This window comes from Lissotriton vulgaris, chromosome 3_1 (genome assembly GCF_964263255.1).
Source record: "Lissotriton vulgaris chromosome 3_1, aLisVul1.2, whole genome shotgun sequence".
Classification (NCBI taxonomy): Eukaryota; Metazoa; Chordata; class Amphibia; order Caudata; family Salamandridae; genus Lissotriton; species Lissotriton vulgaris.
Window position 1 is genome coordinate 671,506,352 of NC_141689.1, and position 21,759 is coordinate 671,528,110.

The following is a 21,759-nucleotide window of genomic DNA, read 5'->3' on the forward strand; positions in this document are numbered from 1 at the left end:
TTTTCGATAGGTCGGTCCTGATCAGGTTGACATCAATTGCCACGGTATCCAGCTTTAGAGCCAGAGCCTCATATTGTTGACCAATGGATGTTTTCATACTAGCAATGGCGCCCATGACATCGCGAAGGGTAAAATCATCAACAGCAGTTGAGGAGTCGCCAGCATCCTCCAGAGACCGACTCGCGCCACCTGGGGACCCTTTAGGATGGGTATAGCGATCCATTATGTTCGTTTGAATAGTGCCCCCACGGTGAACGGTCTTGGTCTTTCGCTTCTCGCTGTCAGGCTTGCCCGCCATATCGGGTGCTTCGCCCCAAAGGGTCCTTTGGGACCTGGTAAAAATGACTCTTCACAATTCATCCACGGGGATCCCCGGATACCAGTCCCGGCTGGGTATCCCACAACCCGGGATACCCTGCACTTGGCACACCGTGAAGTTGCGGGGTCCGGTTCCCAAGCTGGCAAAGCGATGCAGAAATGGGAGGAGGCAAAGGGAACCATAAACGAAACCGAAAGTTAACTCTGGGGTCGTAAGCGGGACCCTGTTGGCCGTTGTTGTTCAACTACCACCTGGGCATCATGATTACTCGAGCCCCGGGCAGTTCCATGGAGCAGGCCACAAAAGTTCAGAGTATCGTAGTTGCGGTTCCCGGAGTCCAAATCAATTTCTGGAAACAGCTATTAGATCAGCTGGGTCATGTTGTCAATAACCCGTCGTCGTAGTCAGGATAAAATTCAGGATAGATGCGGGAGGTGGCGAGGGTCTCGGGAGCCCTGTGCTCACGCGACCATCTTGGTTGCGCGCGAAGCTCCTCCCCCCGAATCATACATTTTTAAATGTTTTAATAATCGTAATCTGTGATTTATGGGGGCAGCTGTTTTTTGTAATTTTTTTCTAAAAAATGATAAAATGTATATATGAATTGTTTATGGCATTTGTTGCTTTTATGGTTTTATATAGTATTTAAAATCGAATAAAGCAGTTTTCTGTTTATGGGGGCAGCTGTTTTTTGTAATTTTTTTCTAAAAAATGATAAAATGTATATATGAATTGTTTATGGCATTTGTTGCTTTTATGGTTTTATATAGTATTTAAAATCGAATAAAGCATTTTTCTGTTTTTTTTTTATATATATATATATATATATATATATATATATATATATTCTTTACACGAGTGCCGGTAGTGGAGAAGCACTGTCGGCGGGCGGTCCGAGCCGGGCACCAGCAATCCCAGTTACAGCTTTTCAGAAATCAGTTCAGTACGAATTGATAGCCCGGACACTTTTTCTGTGCAAATATAATGTAGATTTATTGGCAACAACAACGCGTTTCGGCGGTTAAGCCTTGATCACGCTTACCGTCTCGCCACAAACACATCCATTTAAATCCACAAACAAGTGAAAAAACATAAAGAAAGGACTGTTTTGCAGGTTCAACCAACATAGTAGTAAGTGTGTCGGCCATCTTAGTATGTCTATAAAGCCTGTGTAATAGCATTGTGACACACACAAAGGGGAATCGTGAAGAGCATCTGGAGACATATCCAGTTAAGTTAATTCAATGATCAATGCAAACCAAACATACCGCCCTAGTGGGCGATTCAAAATACACACATTTTAGAATTATAAAATCCAACAATGGTGATTTCCTAAATTGATTGCCGAACAAAACATCGTGCCCCAGTGGGCAAATCGGGACCTCAAACACCCAAAACGTCTTCCTCGCCCCAGTGGGCGTGGTAAAAGGAGTCAAAATAATGACATAATGTTCTTGCCCCAGTGGGCTTGGTATTAACCATAGGTCCAGTTAAGCATGGGCGAATTTTGCGAATCTGGCGTTCGCGAATTTTGCGGATTTGCGAACTCGCAATCCGCAAAATCCGCGAATTCCCGCGAATTTGCGGATTTTTTTTTTTTTGTGTTCGCGCGTGTTTCTGCCAGTTCGCGAGGGTTTTTACAATTTCGCAATTTGCGAACTTACCTGTCGGTCGCAAGTTTTGCGAACTTGTTGTTTCTACGTGTCCAGCCTGTTTGGGACACTCTTCTTCATCACTGCCACTCTCTGTCACCACTGCCACTCTCTGACTACTCATGCCACCCTCTGGCCCACCCATGCCACCCTCTGTTTCATCACCACACCCTCTGGTTGTCCAGTTTACATTATTTTCGGCAAAGCAAAGCACACCTTCCCTGCCTCAAGTGACCTGAATTAATTTGGGGCTGATTAATGTGTCACAGAATATTTTTTTAGCTGGCACCTGCTTCCTTAGTGCTTCCTGATTAGTGATCTTTTGCACTTGCTAAGTGCTTTCATTGTTGCAAAATTAGTTACAACACCTGCCCTGCCCCAACTGACAATAATGAATTAGGGGCTGATTAATGGATTTTAACTTCCAGCCTGGCTCCTGCTTGTCTCCCTTAGCTGTAATTCAGGACCTTTGTGGCATATGTGTAACTATTCTGAGGTTCAGAGCAGGGTCACATAATAGTTGCAACTGGCAACTGAACTCTGGAGGGGCCCCTCAGGAAGCACTACAGGAAATGGCTACTAATGATGAGCCTGAACTTTTGAACCTAGTAAGTAGTTTCAGTTTTGCTAAGATCGTATTTCTGCAATTTAGCACTTACTCGCGGGGTGCGAAGTTGTACTGGCAAGCCGCGAACTCACGCGAACAGTGCGAGCAAGCCATAAAATCCGCTGCTCGCGGATTTGCGGATTTTGCGGGAGATTCGCGGATCTCGCGGATTGCGAATTTACCAAAAATCCGCGAGCGAAACGGATTTTCCGCCCATGCTTAGGTCCAGTGTCTCTTCAAAAGATGAGTTCTTCACAATAAACCTACTCTGCAAAACACGTTCTAAATATCTGAAAGAAAAGGAGAATTTAAAATTACTGAAAGACAGTACTGACAAGCTACAATGCCACTTAAAATTTTACTGTAGATGTATTGCAAGCTCCTCATTGACATTGAGGCCCCCGGGTATAGTACAATCGAAATCAATGATATAGGTCGATTCAAGTTTCCTCAGGGAAAGTTCACAGTTACCCCCTCTCACTCCCAGATCTATCTTGTCAATCACCACCATGCGGAGTTTGGTTTCATCACTGAAGTGGTGTGTCTGGAAGTGGCGAGCAACAGGGTATGTTTTGGTTTTGTTTCTGATGGCTCGCAGGTGTTCCATGATTCTCTTCTTGGCTGTATGTTTGCTACTACCAACATACCATTTATTGCATGGACATATCAAAATATCTATATATATTCACTGAAAAAAACCATGGGTTATAGACCATATATAGTTAGGAATTAGCATTTACAAAACCTTGAAAATTCACTGAAAAAACCATGGGTTATAGACCATATATAGTTAGGATTTAGCATTTACAAAAACTTATTTTACTCACACAAAACCATTGAATTTTCATATATAGTTAGTTGCACTAACTATATATCGCGCACCCGCAATCCACTGCTGATCATGTCACATATTACATCATTCATGACATGGTCAGTGACATCACTGATGACATCACTGATGACATCTCAAATGACATCACTGATGACATCACTGATGACAACATCCAGTGTATGTGTTTCTGTAAAGTCAAAATATGTCTTACATATTGAAGAATGAGTGGATGTATAAGTGTCTGGATGAAGGATTTAGTAGGTGCATGACTGACTGTATGAGTGAGTGATTAAATGTGTCTCACTGAGTGCATGGGTTAGTGACTAAACTGTCTTAATTTGTGCATCATTATGTATGTTGTTCTGTAAACTGCTGCATGTGTTGATCAGTAGCTTTATGATTAAGTATATGGGTTATTGATTGGTTGCCCAAGTATTTGTATGGGAGACTGAGTGTGTGTGTGGGTGGCTGGGAGGTGTATGACTCTGTGCATAGATGTGTGAGCAGTTGATTCACTAGATGTATGGGTTCAAAAGTGCATGTGGAAACAGCTGTATGGGCGGTTGACTGTGTGCATGAGTGTATTGGTGAGTGAATGGATATCTCAGTGCTACATGTCAAAGTAAGTACATATGTAAAACACAGTACATGTGAGAGTTGACATATATAAATAACTGTGCATAAGAGCCAGTGAATTTGTGAGTGGCTGTATGGATCATTGTGAACTTGTATCAGGGATTGTATAAGAGAGTAAATATGTGTTAGTATATGTTTGAATAAGTAAGGTGTGTATAACTGTATAGTTGAGGAAATGGAAGTGTGATTGATTCTTTGCATGACTATCTAGGTGTGTGAGTAACTCCATGGATGAGTGACAGTCTGTGAGTGTCTATTTACTCTGAGTGTATCTAAGATTATATTAGAGTCTGAAGAGGTTCACCTTATTATCACATTAATGATGTCATCAGTGATGTGATCAGTAATGTCAAATGAAATGTCATCAGTGATGTCATCAGTGATGTCATTTGAGATGTCATCAGTGATGTCATCAGTGATGTCATCAGTGATGTCACTGATCATGTCATGAATGATGTAATATGTGACATGATCAGCAGTGGATTGCGGGTGCGCGATATATAGTTAGTGCAACTAACTATATATGAAATTTCAATGGTTTTGTGTGAGTAAAATAAGGTTTTGTAAATGCTAATTCCTAACTATATATGGTCTATAACCCATGGTTTTTTCAGTGAATATTCAAGGTTTTGTAAATGCTAATTCCTAACTATATATGGTCTATAACCTATGGTTTTTTCAGTGAATTTCAATGGTTTTTTAATAGCAAATATCAAAAGCTGTAAAATGTCAAGTACGTGGTAGGTAAAAACATTTTCGTGTTTATGCACGCTGATGTGCTTTGAACGCTGCCCCCCCCCCCTCCTCTTTTCTTTTAGGAGTATTCTCTCTTTGCAGATAGTGTAGGGTAGGTAACACAGGCCTTTGCCCCCGTTGTAATCCGTCGTGCCTGCTTCCCTCTCCATTTGATTGATTGTTATCCTAGCATTTATTGTTTTGGAATTGGTTCTCTTTGGTTCATTCTCTATTTACAAACAAGCACAGAGTCGCAATACTCTGTTTAGTCTTTGCAGATAGTGAAAAATCGTTACAAAAACAAAAGGAATCAAGCAAAATCAGTAGGCCACTAATGGGATCTCTTTTTGACCTCGCTAAAATAGAAAAATTATGAACAACCCCTCATGAGAAATACGAAACTAGTGAGAGGAACTGAGCTCGACACCATGATGGCTGCAAGACAGCTCGGCTCCGCCGCCCACCCCACCCAAAATAACGACAAACCCTATGCAAATATTATAAATATATACAACACACCAGCAAAGTAACAGGGTAAAACGTTTTATTAAATAACTATTTAAATGGCAGCCTGCTGCAACATCGATCCAAACAAGCCTTTGTATTTGGGGCTCAAAATCAACAAGTAACAGGGTAAAACGTTTTATTAAATATCTATTTACATGGCAGCCTGCTGCAACATCGATCCAAACAAGCCTTTGTATTTGGGTCTCAAAATCAACCATCAATAAGATTTTCATAGGTGAGTGTAGGTTCATGGTTTTCCATCCACAGACTAAAAGCCTGGAGTGGGAGTGAAAGAACAATAACTAGGTAAGAAAGAAGGCAGAGGTTGTGGTAGGGACTCTGGATATGGTATATTGCTTGGTCCCTGAGATACTTCGATGTCACTGCCTTGCACAAATGGCATAAGTCCTGGATGTTGGGTGCCATAGTTGAGGGTTCCGAGCAGCGCTTGTAACACTCTCTGAAGCTTATTTGCACCTGCTGCAGCTTCACTATTCTCAAAGTAAGTGGGGGCTGTTTGTAGACCTAACTGCATTGGAAAACAATGTGATGCGGTGCCTCCCTGAACCGCTTGACGGAGGCCCCCGAGATAATTGCGCCTGCTCCACACCTTGTCCCACAATCCGTTTGACCTGAAGACACGTCCTGTGGTGCCCTGGTCCGAACATCACATATACCTGCGCCAGGAGACGGCGTGGGGTGCACTAGAAGGGAGAGGCGGCGCGAACGAGCCTCCCCCACCTCCCCAGGTGGAGGTTTCTCAGCTACACCCCAGCGCTTCACTCGACCAGCTGACTTGCGCCCGCTCTTCCGACACAGTGCCTCGCTCGGCCAGCTGAATTGCGCCTGCTCTTGCTATTACAACGTCTCACCCGCCATCCAATGGAATTGCACCCAATCTTGCGGTACAGCGACAGGCGGCTGCTACGGAGCTCACGAAATGGCGGTCGGCTCCACAGACTTGAGCCTGGCCTGCAAAGATGGCTCTGGGCAACCGTGGAACTCGGACGCTTGACTGCTAGGGCATGGGCCCCATTCCCAAAAGAGTCCCCTCAGCCTTGAAGATTCTACAACAGTCACCGGGACCCCCGACTCCCGTAGACTTCCGGTGGGGAGCGACTGCCATGATTGCTCGCGGAATGGCCACGACGTAGCCACGAGATGGTGGTGCTCTCATGCTGACGCCAGCGTCAGTCTGAAACATCCAGAAACACTGTAGACTACCAATTCGATCAGTTCCGGTGGAGCCCCAACGTGACCCGGTAGAGAAGAACTTGCCCTCCCCTCTTTGACTGATGGTTCTTGTTGCCTGTCCCTTCTGTTGTCATTTAACAGAACTTTTTTGACTACTGAAAGGGGTTGTGTTCCGACCGCTGGTTGGTGGAGACATTTTGATTATATTCTGGACCTGCGTTGTCGCGTAATGCGTAATATGACGCGCCGCTTTAGCGCACCCGGAAGTGCTCCGGTGCGCGAGGCGCAGCTTCCCGGAAGCGATCCAGAGCGCGGCGCGCAGCACGTAACGTAAGCATAACAGGTCATGTGACTTGTTAATAAAACTTTTCATTGGTTCATTTTACTTTTGTTAATCTAATGATGGAAGGCTTGGTCATATGACCTAAAAATAACACTTTTCATTGCTTTCGAACATTTTTTTTCCCAAATGATGAAAGCCCCACCTTTTTTTTTCTCACTCTGACTTGTAAAGCAAAGGACCCAGATGCATTTACAGTTTATCACTAACAATGTTCCAGACTAATGTATTTTCCCGGGAAATTTACAACCTTCCTGCAAGTAAAATATTCCTATTTCGAGAAAAAGGGCGTTTCTTCGTCCCATGAGGGAGCCGTTGAACAAAAGAGTCTCGGCCTGCTGTATTAGTCGCTGATAGGCATGAATATCGGATTCTTATCGATCACTTTATGTTGCAGGAGTAGAAAACACAACAGCCCTTGACCATTTATCTTTACTGCGTTCCTGCGTATTATACCTTTTAACCGTCATGTAATCGGGCTGCTTTATTTCACTTGCTTTTTACTGATTTGAAAACAGTGGCTATTATTAAAAACTTTACCAATCTAGGTACTACTACCAGGTTTTGTTTTAAAAACCTTTATTGTGAAAATGTCAGTATACAAATACGGGCCTATAACCACGTGGGCCGGCCACGGAGCAAACTGGAATCGTATATGATGAGGGGACATTTACACTGTAGAAGAACGTAACGGGCGGGCCATTACGTTGCAAGAACTAAGGTGTCTAACAGTTGCGGAATCGGTGGACGTACATTTTATAATTAAATTACGACAGGGCCAGTTACAATAAAATTATCTAGATATACATGTGCGGGCAAGTACCATGGGTGACGTTAATTCGAACTTTCAATAGTACAGTAATCAATAACACATCAGAACTTAATATCAATAGGGATGTCCAAATGTTCAATCAGTACTCGTCCCCGCCCACCATGTGCTTCAAAACTGCATACGTATCTCGTGATATCAAGGTTGGGCAACCAGTCCACAACAAGGAGTTACGAGTCCCATTTATACCGGCGCCATTTTGGGCGAGGCCGGGCAGGTCCAGGATATAGTCAAAATGTCTCCAACAACCAGCAGTCGGACCAGAACCTCTTTTGGCAGTCCAAAAAGGTTCCGTTAAATGACAACAGAAGAGATAGGCAACAAGAACAATCAGTCAAAAGAGGGGACGCTTTCGTGAATGGGGCCCATGCCCTAGCAGGCAAGCGTCCGAGTTCCAAGGTGTCCCAGGGCCATTTTAGTGGACCAGCCCAAATCCAAAGAGCCGGCCGCCATTTTGAGAGTCCTGTTGCAGCCGCCTATCGCTGCACCGCAAGAGTGGGCGCAATTCAGCTGGATAGTGGGTGAGGCACTGTGCCGCAAGAGCGGGCGGAACTCAGCTGGATGGGGAGTGAGGCACTGTATCGCAAGAGCGGGCGGAACTCAGCTGGATGGGGGGTGAGGCACTGTGCCGCAAGAGCGGGCGGAACTCAGCTGGATGGGGAGTGAGGCACTGTATCGCAAGAGCGGGCGGAACTCAGCTGGAAGGCGAGTGAAACGCTAAGAGGCGCCAAACTGCAGATGAGGTGCCTCCACCTGGGGAGGCGGGAGAGGCCCGTTTGCGCCGCCCCCCCAGGCACCCCACGCCGTCTTTCGGCGCAGCAATGTAGGATGGCCACACCAGTGAAACTTGCTGGACACCACCTCGGTGCCATCCGGATCTCGACGCGTTGTGCTGCCTTCGGTCTACTGTAGCAGCAAGTGCGGGCGCAACTCTGCTGGACGGCGAGTGAAACGGTAAGGGGCGCCGCACTGCAGATGAGGTGCCTCCACCTGGGGAGGCGGGAGAGGCCAGTTCACGCCCCCCCCCCCCCCCCCCGGGCACCCCACACAGTCTTTCGGCGCAGCATTGTAGGATGGCCACACCAGTGCGGCAATTTGCTGGACACCACCTCGGTGCCACCCGGATCTCGGCGCGTTGTGCTGCCTTCGGCCTATTCGCACATCGGTCCGCTACTGACGCCGCCTCACAGGCCAACGGATTTTGTAGGCTTTTTATGGCCCAAAGCCGCATAACAGGTCATGTGACTTGTTTATAAAACTTTTCATTGGTTCATTTTACTTTTGGTTTCCTAATGATAAAATGCTTGATCATATGACCTAAAAATAACACTTTTCATTGGATTGAAACATTTTTTTTTCCCAAATGATGAAAGCCCCACCTTTTTTTTTCTCACTCGGCAATCCAAAAAGGTTCCGTTAGATGACAACAGAGGGGACAGGCAATAAGAACCATCAGTCAAAAGAGGAGAGGGCAAGTTCTTCCCTACCGGGTCACGTTGGGGCTCCACCGGAAGTCATCGAATTGATAGTCTACAGTGTTTCTGGATGTTTCAGACTGAAGCTGGCGTCAGCATGAGAGCACCACCATCTCGTAGCTCCGTCGTGGCCATTCCGCGAGCAATCATGGCAGCCGCTCCCCACCGGAAGCCTGCGGGAGTCGGGGGCCCCGATGACTTTTGTAGAAGCTTCAAGGCTGAGGGGACGCTTTCGAGAATGGGGCCCAAGCCCTAGCAGGCAAATGTCTGAGTTCAAATGTGTCCCAGGGCCATTTTAGTGGACCAGGCCCAAATCCGAAGAGCCGGCCGCCATTTTAAGAGTCCTGTGGCAGCTGCCTATCGCTGCACCGCAAGAGTGGGTGCAATTCAACTGGATGGTGGGCGAGACGCTGTAGCCGCAAGAGCGGGCGCAACTCATCTGAATGGCGGATGAGGCACAGTGCCGCCAAAGCGGGCGGTAAACAGCTGAATTGCGACTGAAACGCTAAAGGGGCGCCCCACTGCAGCAGAGGAGCCTCCACCTGGGGAGGCGGGGGAGTCCCGTTCGCGCCGCCTCCCCCCCCCCGGGGGCGCCCCACGCCGTTTTTCGGTGCAGCATTGTAGGATGCCAAGACCAGTGCAGCAACTTACTGGACATCACCTGGGTGCCGTCCGGATCTCGGCGTGTTGTGCTGCCTTCGGCCTATTCGCACAACGGACCGCTACTGACGCCACCTCACAGGCAGACGGATTTTGCCGACTAAAAGACAGACCAAAGCAGCCCATTGCTGCTTTGTTTAAAAAAAAAATTTTTTAACGTGTTTACTTTGTTGGAGCGTTGTATATATTTATAAGTTATTAAAGTGTTATAATCCTACTACTTTGTTGGAGTGCTATATATTTTTAATGTGACACATAATTGTGAAGACTTTGATGTACAAAAAGGCATCCCTGGAATCTTCCGCTTCAGGCTCGGTCCCACACACCCTTACAGTGAGAATCCCCTCCCCAATCACAATACAGGATCGTTATCAGATAGTAGGAACGCGTGTGGTGTGACGGATCTCATGGGGTGGGGGCCTTGATCTACTGTAACTCCTTTGAAGAGGGGTGATTCTTTACAGTTGGGGCCATAAACTACATCCGCAGGGCTAGGTGATAGCCTGGGACCGGCCTGGACAATCAGACACAGAGGAAGAGGAGTGTCAGAGGGTGCGGTAGTGAATAGGGTGAAAGGGAGGTGTCGGGCGGGCACAGGGTGTGATTCTCAGGGAAGAGCAGCGCAGATGGGGGGAGGTTTATGGCCCATGCATGAGAGAGAGAGCGGGGGTGACTAGTGCGTGGGGGAGATGCTTGCAAGGGTGGGGAGCCATGCTGAGGATCGGCGGTGTGCAGAGAGTGGGTCTGGTCAAGGCATCTAAAATGGCTGCCGTGCACGACAAAAGTGTGGCATTGGAAAAAAGGCAAGATGGCGCAGACAATGTTTATCAATACGGATTATTTTATAACAATTATTTTTAACAATATATTTAGTTGCAGTGACAAAATGGCGGTCAACACTTCCTGATTTCCTTCAAATCGAACGTTAACAGACGTCACGCAGCAAAAAAAAAAAAATGCTCACGCGCAACCGCTGGAAGACATGTATCAACATATATGAGCATCCTCAGAAAACATAGGGGGTCAGGATACATCTCCCGTACCCCCTTATACCCATTTCTCACATTTTTTTCCTCCATCTTGTAATTTAATTAAAACGAAACACAAAATGGCGAATTCCCGTTTCGCGACCCAGTTCGCGAACCGGAAAGTGCTTCTACCGCGAAAAATCTAATTTTTTTTATTTGCCCCACGGGACCCTTTAATAACCCCAACATCATTCCTAGGGGGTCAAGAAGGGTCTACCTTGCCCCCTTTCATTAAATTCCCCCTTCGTTTTTCTCCTCCTCTTGTCTCTCGATCCTACCGAGAGACAAGATGGCGGCCGTTCCGGACTGTTTAGAATGTTGACAGACACCGGAGAGCCAATCAGCTTCGCTTCGCAAAGTTCCGTTACGCGAAAAGTTTGCGAACCGGAGCGCTACCCGGGACGCTGTCACAGATATATCTGTTTTTTAAAACGTTAATTTCTCAAAATCCACAGGAGCACATATATTGAGACCTAGCAAAGGCACATCGGGCTAACAGTCCCTACAATTTTGCCAAGTTTCGTGCAAATCCATTCAGCCGTTCGAGCTAAAAGTGAGGCCAAACGCCCTATGGAAAAATGAATGGGAAAAACGCGTTTGGGACCCCCCTTTTTTCTCAGCCCCCCCCTTGACGAAACCCCCCCAAATTTTCAGGGGCTGCTCAGAAACAAAATGTGCCATTTTCCTGAAAATTTCAGCCGATTCCGTCCACAAACGCCAAAGTTATTAGACATAGAATTTTCAAAAGTCCCATAGAGAAAAAATCCTAACTATATATACCTACTGGCGACCTCCAGTAGGTAATATATATATATATATATATATGCTAAACCTGAAATCATATGTCAGAGACACTAAGGATTTCCTCATGAAAATAGGAGACCTACAGTGGAATCCAGGTTACTTGCTGGTAGTGCTGGACATCACCAGCTTGTACACCGTAATCGAACACCAACAGGGCTTACAAGCGATAAGACATGCTCTAGAACAGCGCCAGGCGCGATTTGCAAGACATAATCTGATGATACTGGAATTTGTTGAATTCTGCTTAACCCACAATGTTTTCCTGTTTGAAGAACAACTGTATTTACAGAAGTCAGGGACGGCGATGGGTACTTGCTTCGCTCCCAGCTACGCGAACCTCTTCGTGGGCTGGTGGGAGGAGCAGGTACCCACGAGCTGTAGGGTTGGGCAGGAGGTGGGTACTGCGGTGTGTTGGCATCGATACATCGATGATCTTTTCATCGTTTGGAATGGTAATACTGAGACAGCCACTGAATATATCAAACTGCTCAATAACAACAACCTCAACTTACACTTCTCGGGTTCTATTAGTCCGGTGGCAGCGGAGTACTTAGACCTGAGGGTGTTTGTTGAAGATGGGCAGTTACACACCTGCTTGTTCAGAAAAGAGACTGCTGGCAATTCAACACTCTTTGCCAGCAGCAGCCATCCACCACAATTGATCAACAGCATTCCCTACGGAGAGCTCTTGAGACTCCGTAGGAATTGTTCCAGGGATTCGGATTTTGAGGCGGCTGCCTCTGAATGCATATCCCGTTTTAAGATAAGGGGATATGGTGAAGACCTATTACAGGATACGTTGAGAAGGGTTAAGAAGACATCGAGAGGGAGTTTGCTCACCGCCAGACCGGATGGATCAGGCTGTGATGTAAACAAAAACACCAATGTCAATAAATTCAGAATGATCACCCCCTACTCCACTGGGGCCAATGACCTAAAAAGAATGCTTAAAAAGAACTGGCATATCTTGCAAACAGACACTGTACTGAAGGACGACCTTCCCCCCAATCCACTGGTGACATTCAGTAAAGCGAGGTCTGTAGGTGACATGCTCGTTACAAGCCATCTGGAGAAACCCCTTCCAAGGGTAAATACCTTGAAAGATCAAAAAGGGTTTTTCCCCTGTGGGAGATGTAAAGCCTGTGCGAATAGCAAAAGGGTTCTCTCATACACCATACCAGACACAGGAAGGAGCATGCCTATAAGAAAATTTATCACCTGCAGCACACAATATGCAGTTTATTGCCTGCGCTGCCCGTGTGGCTTGCGCTACATAGGCAGCACGATCAAAGAACTGAAACTGAGGGTCATGGAGCACCTGAGAGCCATCGACAAAGCCGACCCCAGTTATCCAGTGGCCCGCCACTTCGCGGAGGTACATGGACGTGACCGTAAATTACTACAGTACTACGGTCTAGATACCATACCCGTAAATGCGAGGGGTGGAGATAGTTTGAGACGACTCCGCAGACTGGAATCTAGGTTCATTATAGACCTTTCCACGAAGCATCCCAGGGGTCTGAATGCGGGGGAAGAGATGGCGTTCCATCTGGGAAAATAGAACCACGTATACTGTGTGTAGGCCATGTGTAGTACAGAATATCTCCCTGCTAGCAAGAAACGTCTGAGGAAGATTGGAGTAGACATTCTAGGTGATCATAGAACATATACAGGGTCTTCATTGTAGCTGGAATGAGACGTTGACTATGACTCATGCCGACGCACTTGTCTGTTTGTTTGTCTCACATTGTAAGATTTAATTGCCTTGTGAGAATGTATGATTTATCTCAGAATCTTCGCACTGTCTGTACGCTCAGGTAGTTCCTGTGTCTAGATGTTATCTATGCATAGGTTTGAACATTGTTGTGTCCCATGGCTTGCATGAACGCATTTACATAACAATGTGTATGAATATAACTTGAGATATGGAATTGTACAGTATAGTGATTTTGCGATCCTTTTCGGTAACATAAGATGTCATTTACCTGCAGAATATTGGTGGATTGTTATTTGATACACTAGATAGAGGACCTTAGCCGATCCACGGCTTCATTCTTATTCTGTTTATGCCTTGAACAGTGTAATTTTTGTGTATACCCACGTCCTGTATGGATCTTCCCATCTATGGGCTCTATTGCACAACCTGTATAACATCTTTAGGTTGCATACATTGATATTCAAAGATGGCGCCTACAGTCACCATAGTGGGGTTGTCCTCTGTCGATTTCCATGATTGTAATCAGAAAGTGAAAATGTCTTATATAATCCACCCAATAATGCATAACATTGTTACCACACTGACGAAGGCAGCACGCCGAAACGCGTTTGTGGAGGGTGCCTGCACGAAATAAATAAACCTGCACTTTTTCGAAAAGTAACCCCGAGTGCTGTCGTCTTTCTCTTATGTGAGGAGGAACTGGAGCGTGATATATATATATATATTACCTACTGGCGATAGCCAGTAGGTATATGTAGTTAGGATTTTTTCTCTATGGAACTTTTGAAAATTCTATGTCTAATAACTTTGGCGTTTGTGGACGGAATTCGCTGAAATTTTCAGGAACATGGCAAAATTTGTTTCTGAGCAGCCCCTGAAAATTTTGGGGGGGGCCGTCAAGGGGGGGCTGAGAAAAAAGGGGGGTCCCAAAACACGTTTTTCCCATTCATTTTTCCATAGGGCGGTTGGCCTCACTTTTAGCTCGAACGGCTGAATGGATTTGCACGAAACTTGGCAAAATTGTAGGGACTGTTAGCCCGATGTGCCTTTGCTAGGTCTCAATATATGTGCTTCAGTGGATTTTGAGAAATTAACGTTTAAAATAAGATATATATCTGTAACAGCGCTCCGGGCAGCGCTCCGGTTCGCGTACTTTTCGCGTAACGGAACTTTGCGATGCGAAGCTGATTGGCTCTCCGGTGTCTGTCAACATTCTAAACAGTCCGGAGCGGCCGCCATCTTGTCTCTCGGTAGGATCGAGAGACAAGAGGAGGCCAAAACAAACGGGGAAATGAAGGAAAGGGGGCAAGGTAGACCCCTTCTGACCCCCTAGGATTGATGAGGGGGATATTATAGAGCCACGCAGGGCCCAAAAAAAAAAAATCCGATTTTTTCGCCGTAGAGACGCGTCTTGGTACGCGAACCGGGCAGCTAACCGGAAAGCTAACCGGCAGTGTAACGGGAGTCTGAGGAGTAGCTGATTGGCTGTCAACATTGTAAACAGTCCGGAGCGGCCGCCATCCTGTCTCTCGGTAGGATCGAGAGACAAGAGGAGGCCAAAACAAAGGGGGAAATGAAGGAAGAGGGCAAGGTAGACCCCTTCTGACCCCCTAGGATTGATGAGGGGGATATTATAAAGCCACGCACCGTAGAGACGCGTCTTGGTACGCGAACCGGGCAGCTAACCGGGCAGCTAACCGGGAAGCTAACCGGCAGTGTAACGGGAGTCTGAGGAGAAGCTGATTGGCTGTTATCATTGTAAACAGTCTGGAGCGGCCGCCATCTTGTCTCTCTGTGGGATCGAGAGACAAGAGGTGGAAAAAAAAAAGGTGTAAATGAATGAAAGGGGTAAGGCAGACCCCTCCTGAACCCCTAGGATTGATGAGGGGGCTATTAAAGTTCCCTGCGGGGCAAAAGAAAAAAAGAATTGCGATTTTTCGCGGTAAAGGTGCTTCCTGGTACGTTAACCGGGCAGCTAACCGGCAGCGTAACGGGAGTCCGACATATTGTGTTTTTTGAACGTTTGTGATATGTGCACGTGTGGATTTTGTCTAATTAAGGTTAAAAATATATATATATATATCTTTAAGCGTGTTCTGGCGCGCTTACGTTTTGGGTTTGGTTTGCGCTGCAGAGACGATACGTCACGGTTATGCGATGCATCATGAGGCGTCTCACGGGCTACGTGATACGCCACTTAATAAAGAATATATTTTACAGCTATAGATATTAGCTTTTAAAAAACAAATGAAATTCACAGAAAAAACCATAGGTTATAGACCATATATAGTTAGGAATTTGCATTTACAAAACCTTGAAAATTCAATGAAAAAACCATAGGTTATAGACCATATATAGTTAGGGATTAGCATTTAAAAAACCTTATTTTATTTGCACAAAACCATTGAAATTCCATATATAGTTAGTTGCACTAACTATATATCGCGGACCCGCAATCCACTGCTAATGATGTCACATATTACATCATTCATGACATGGTCAGTGACATCACTGATGACATCACTGATGACATCTCAAATGACATCACTGATGACATCACTGATGACATCTCAAATGACATCACTGATGACATCACTGACATCTCATTTGACATTACTGATTACATCACTGATGATATCATTTATGTGATAATACATCTTCAGACTCTAATATAACCTTAGATACACTCAGTGTAAACAGGCACTCACAGACTGTCACACATCCATGGAGTTACTCACACACCTAGTCAGTCATGCAAAGAATCAATCACATCTCCATTTCCTCAACTATACAGTTATACACACCTTACTTATTCAAACATATACTAACACATATTTACTCTCTTATACAATCCTTGATACAAGTTCGCAATGATTCATACAGCCACTCTCACATTCACTGGCTCTTATGTTCAGTTATTTATATATGTCAACTCTCACATGGAGTGTGTTTTACATATGTACTTACTTTGACATGTAGCACTGAGATATCCATTCACTCACCAATATACTCATGCACACAGTCAACTGTCCATACAGCTGTTTCTACATGCACCTTTGAACCCATACACCTAGGGAATCAACTGCTCACACATCTATGAACAGAGTTATACACCTCCCAGTCACCCACACACATACTCAGTCTCCCATACAAATACTTGGGCAACCATTCAATAACCCATATAGTTTCTGATATAGCTACTGATTTAAACATGCAGCAGTTTACAGAACAACATAAATAATGATTGCCAAATTAAGACACTTTAATCACTAACCCATGCACTCAGTGAGACACATTTAATCATTCTCTCGTCAGTCATGCACCTACTAAATCCTTCATCCAGACACTTATACATCCACTCATTCTTCAATATGTAAGACATATTTTAACTTTACAGAAACATACAGTCACTGGGTGTTGTCATCAGTGATGTCATCAGTGATGTCATTTGAGATGTCATCAGTGATGTCATCAGTGATGTCACTGACCATGTCATGAATGATGTAATATGTGACATCATTAGCAGTGGATTGCGGGTCCGCGATATATAGTTAGTGCAACTAACTATATATGGAATTTCAATGGTTTTGTGCAAATAAAATAAGGTTTTTTAAATGCTAATCCCTAACTATATATGGTTTATAACCTATGTTTTTTTCATTGAATTTTCAAGGTTTTGTAAATGCAAATTCCTAACTATATATGGTCTATAACCTATGGTTTTTTCTGTGAATATATATATATATATATATATATATTCTAAATGCCCAAAAGCTTTTGAAGTCGCACTCCTAGCAAATGTACCTTTGCAGGCATTGATACATGGAAACCCGCCCGACATACCAGGAATCCTTTTATTGATCTGCCAACGCGTTTTTCGAGGCTTCCAGCCTCTTCTTTCTAGGCAGCTGCTGAAATGCGGTTTGGATTACCATTGCTTGCACCTGTTTTAAACTGCCCCCAGTGGGCCGTGCCCATCGCTGTTGATTAGTGGTGCATGCAGGTACTTGTGGTCCTTGGAATATATTAGTTTCCCTCAGTGAGTTCTGTATCCGTAATTCAATTCATGCAGCGTTGTCTCTCATTAAAAAGCCCTCCAGTGGGCACCACGATGCCAGGTAGGTTCAATTAGTCCACATTTGATGTGCTGACCGCAACGGACTCAGTGCAGGGTTGCGCAGCCTCTCACTGTTTCAAGTTTTCTTAAAGATGGTTCGACCTCCACGACAGGGCGACGTGAAATGTAATTGTTTGTCCCAAATGGCCGAAAGCTTCCTATATATAATATATGCACAAACAAACACACTCCCTCGATCCATCCGCCCTTGCTCCCCGGGGTGTCACGTTCAAGATAACCATGAGATGCGGAACTCTTAGATTAAAGGGCCTTTAGGCATGCAGTCATGTCTCAAAAAGGAAAATGCATGTTGCTAGAATTCATTTAACACTTCATGTGGCCGCCCCTGTGCTCCCCTCATGAAACCCACGGCAGTCCTCTGTCACTATGAGGGTGTGCTCGGTGTGGGAAAACCTTCCAGTTGGTAGCTGTGGAGAGCAGCCTTCAGGCTTAGTCCAGAAGGAGTGTTGAGCAGCTTGTTTTACCAGTACTAATGATTTAGTGTAGGTTAAATGAAAAAGAACAACACACTGTTGTAGGACTTGGCCCTTTTTGGCTAAAGTTCCCTAAACTTTTTGCTTTCCCTCTGGACCTTTTATTCTGACATGGTGTTGGCAACTTAGATGCTTTGGGTACTTTGCCAATGCTGATCAGTGTCAAAGTGCAAGCGCTCTCTTTATAAAGTATGATGGTAATTTGTTGTTCATGATTGGTATGTTTTCCTTACTAGTAAAGTCCCCAGTATAGTGCACTATGTGTGCCAGGGCTGGTAATGTAAATGCTACTAGTTGGCCTGCAGCACTTCTTGTGCCACCCACATCAGTAGCCTTAAAGAGGGAACTCAGGCCTGCCATTGCAGTGCCTACGTGTAGTTTGTTAAACTGCCATGTTGTTCTGACAAGTGCACTCACTTGCCAGACCTTACCCTTCCCTTTCTATGCACACCAGACACATCTATGGTAGGTCCAGGGTAGCCCCTCAGCAGGGTGCAGTGCATGTGAAAGGTAGGACATGTACTAAGGTGTGTACCATGTCCTGACAGTGAAATAATCTCCATTTTTTTTTTACTGTGGAAAGGCCATCTTGCCCATAGGACGGAATTGGGAGGCTGTGTAATATGTTTTCCAGCCTATCTTCCCAAAGGCTTAAGATGGAGAGGTGAAGTTTAGTATGCCTGAACTCGCCATTTAATAACACATCTTTCTATGAAGGTGGTTTTTGCATTATGTGTTTATAAGCCACTCTATTAGAAGTGGCCGGGTTTTTGTGCTCTAACATTTCTGTGTATCTCTGCCTGCTTGTGGATTGACTGTCTGGATTTGAAAGTGATAGGATCTGGGGAATGTCCTGACCCAGGCGAAGAGGTGAGACAGCAACAGGTTGACCTGCATCTGGAGTGTAGGGGGAGGAGCAGCCCTTAGAGGTGAAGAGGCCTGGGTTGCTGTCGTAAATCAATGGTTCTATCTCCTGCTGAGTGATTGAGAATCCAGACCCTCACTAATCAAAGGAAGAATGTGTTACTGGCAGGGAGACACTTAGAACTGGTTTGAACAGGGGTCAGAGCCCCTCTTAACTCAAAGACGTCAAGGCCATTGAGGGGTATAACTATAAGAGCTGAAGCCATTGAACTTTGGAGAATGGCTTGATCAATATTGAACAAGACTGGAGCTACTTCGTGGTCAAGAGGAACCTTTGCCAAGGAAGAAACAACTGAAGAGACTGAAGGAGAGGACTGACCCTTGCTGTGTGTTCTGGGGCTGGCCTGCAGTTTGTTGTTTTAACGAAGGAAAGGCTAAAGGAACTTTTCAGTGTCCCCCTGCTTGAAAGGACTTTGCTGTGCTGTATACTGAAGTAACTTATCCCCAAGGGCCCTAGTGAGCTGTCTCCCTGTTGCGGAAACACCGGAACACAAAGGTTTCCAGGAGAGTCTCAGCGACGCTGTGTGCATGTGCTTTTTGCAGCCTGAGACCCTTGTAAGGTGTGCCCTTTGATTGTGGGCACCTGGAGTCCAAGTGAGGCTCAGCGACGATGTGAGGGTGTGCTTTTTGCAGCCTGAACCCTTCGTGAGGATCGTCCTGTTATTGTGTACATCGGAATCCAAGTGAGTCTCAGCTACGCTGTGTGTGTGTGCTTTGTGCAGCCTGAAACCTTCGTGAGGATTGCCTTGTTAACATGCACATCCCGAATCCAAGTGAGTCTCAGCGATGCTGTGTGTGTGTGTGCTTGGTGCAGCCTAAGACCTTCGTGAGGATTGCCTTTTGATCATGCACCCAGAGTTAAAGTGAGTCTCAGGGACGCTGTGAGCATGTTCTTCGTGCAACCTGAGACCTTGTGAGGAGTGCCCGCCATTGCCAATTCACAAAGATTGCTTTGGAGGCCCAAGTCACTGGAAGAGGAGAGGAGAGTAAGGTCGCACCCCCCCAGGTAACGTGTGTCTACGCCTGGGGCAGGGTGCGGTCTCAGAGGGAGATGCCTTTGGCCTCTCTCTCATTCCGGCAGCCTGAGCCTCAGCTTTGGCTCGTATCACAGTCCGTACTTGCCAAGGGAGTGGCAGTAGCGGGCCGAAGTGAGGAGCTGCACTTTTTGTCATGCCATACCCGTGTTAGGGCAACTGTTGACAGAGGCTACTTGCGAGTCTGCACGAGTGGCGGAGAGACCACCTAAGGCACTGTGATCGGTGCTGGAGTGTATTACGCATTACTTCATTTCTGCATAACAGAGTACCTGATTGTCGTATTACACACTACATAACGAACTACCTGATTAGTGTATTACACATTGCATTATTCCTGCATGACAGACTACCTGAATTGTGTATTACTCATTGCATTATTTCTACATTTCAAAGTGTCTGATTGTTGCGTTACGCATTGCATTATTTTTACATTGCTCAATACTTGATTGTTGCGTTACGTATTGCATTACTTTTCCATTGCAAAGTGCCTGATCCTAGCCTAACAACCAGCCAGGAGGAATAGTACACATGCTCATATGTTGGATTTATATTGTGTGGTCTTATTGTATATCTTTTTATATAAAACGTATACTCGTTTTTATAAAACTTCTGTGGAGTCCATTTGTGGTGTCATCATTGGGTTACTGTGAGCGTGGTTGCAAAAACTTTCCACATTTGCCTTGAAGATAAGCCTGCTGCTCGTGCCAAGCTACCAAGGGGGTGAGCGGGGGCTATCTTAGAAGGTGTCCTTCCTTTCCCTGACGTGGAAACGAGGATCCCTATTTGGCCTAAGGTACCATCCTCATCCAACCAGGGATCCCGGGTCTACCAACTGCAGTTATAAAAATAGTAATATTTATTATACACACTCACTAACACATTGGTATATCTCCTACCCAGAGACATTAACACAATGCACACAATAGTTCAAAAGGAGAACAGGTAAGTAGCACAAATACACAGTGGTCTCCAGGGGGAGACCAAACCATATACTAATACAGTGGAATGCGAACTACGACTTTAGTCAAGACTTGACCCAGAAGACTAAGAAAATATGGGGACCCAAGGAACCACTGAAGGTAAGTACCCAGGAACACCACGGAGGCTGTGTGCAGAGTAGAAACACAACTGGATACTCAATGCAAGTCAATAGGGAAGTCGTGGTTGCAGTTTAGGCGCAGAACCCTTCCCAGAGACCCTGAAGAAACTCTGTGGAAGATGGAAGGTTGGAGAGTCAGCTCGCCAGTGGATACCCAGGAACCAGAACACCTACACCAGGGAAGCTTGGCATTGGTGTGAAGTGACGTTGGAAACTGCTGTAGACCACAACGGAGGACTTCAGCGAAGATGCCGCTGGCGAAGAAGGTGAAAGAGTCCAGTGTAATCCAAGGATTGATTCTGGAAGTGTGGGGGCGATGTGGGGATTCTTTGTGTGGCATCTAATTAGTATTTCTCCGTACAGAGTAGGGAAGACGGGTACTGAGGAAGTGGTGAGTTAGTGGATTATACTGGCTCTGTAGATAATAAGAGAAAGTCTCATTGGTTGCTGGATGAATGTCCTGATGTCCACCTTCCTGATTCGACTTTGATGATTGCTAATGACTCAGTTGAGGTAGAGTCACACGAAGTAGATTCACACGAACATGTAGAAGTAAAGGAAAGGAGACCTGGGTGAGTTATCAAAAATACCCTTAGGGTTCAGGACTATGTTTGGGGTTATTTGTGTCAAATATTTTTTATATCCTTGTTTTTTTAAACATTGTTTTTTTTTAAATGTTTTATTAAGCATTTATCATTTTTCTGCACAAATACAATTCATGTTACAGCACACATCATGAATTCTACACAGTCA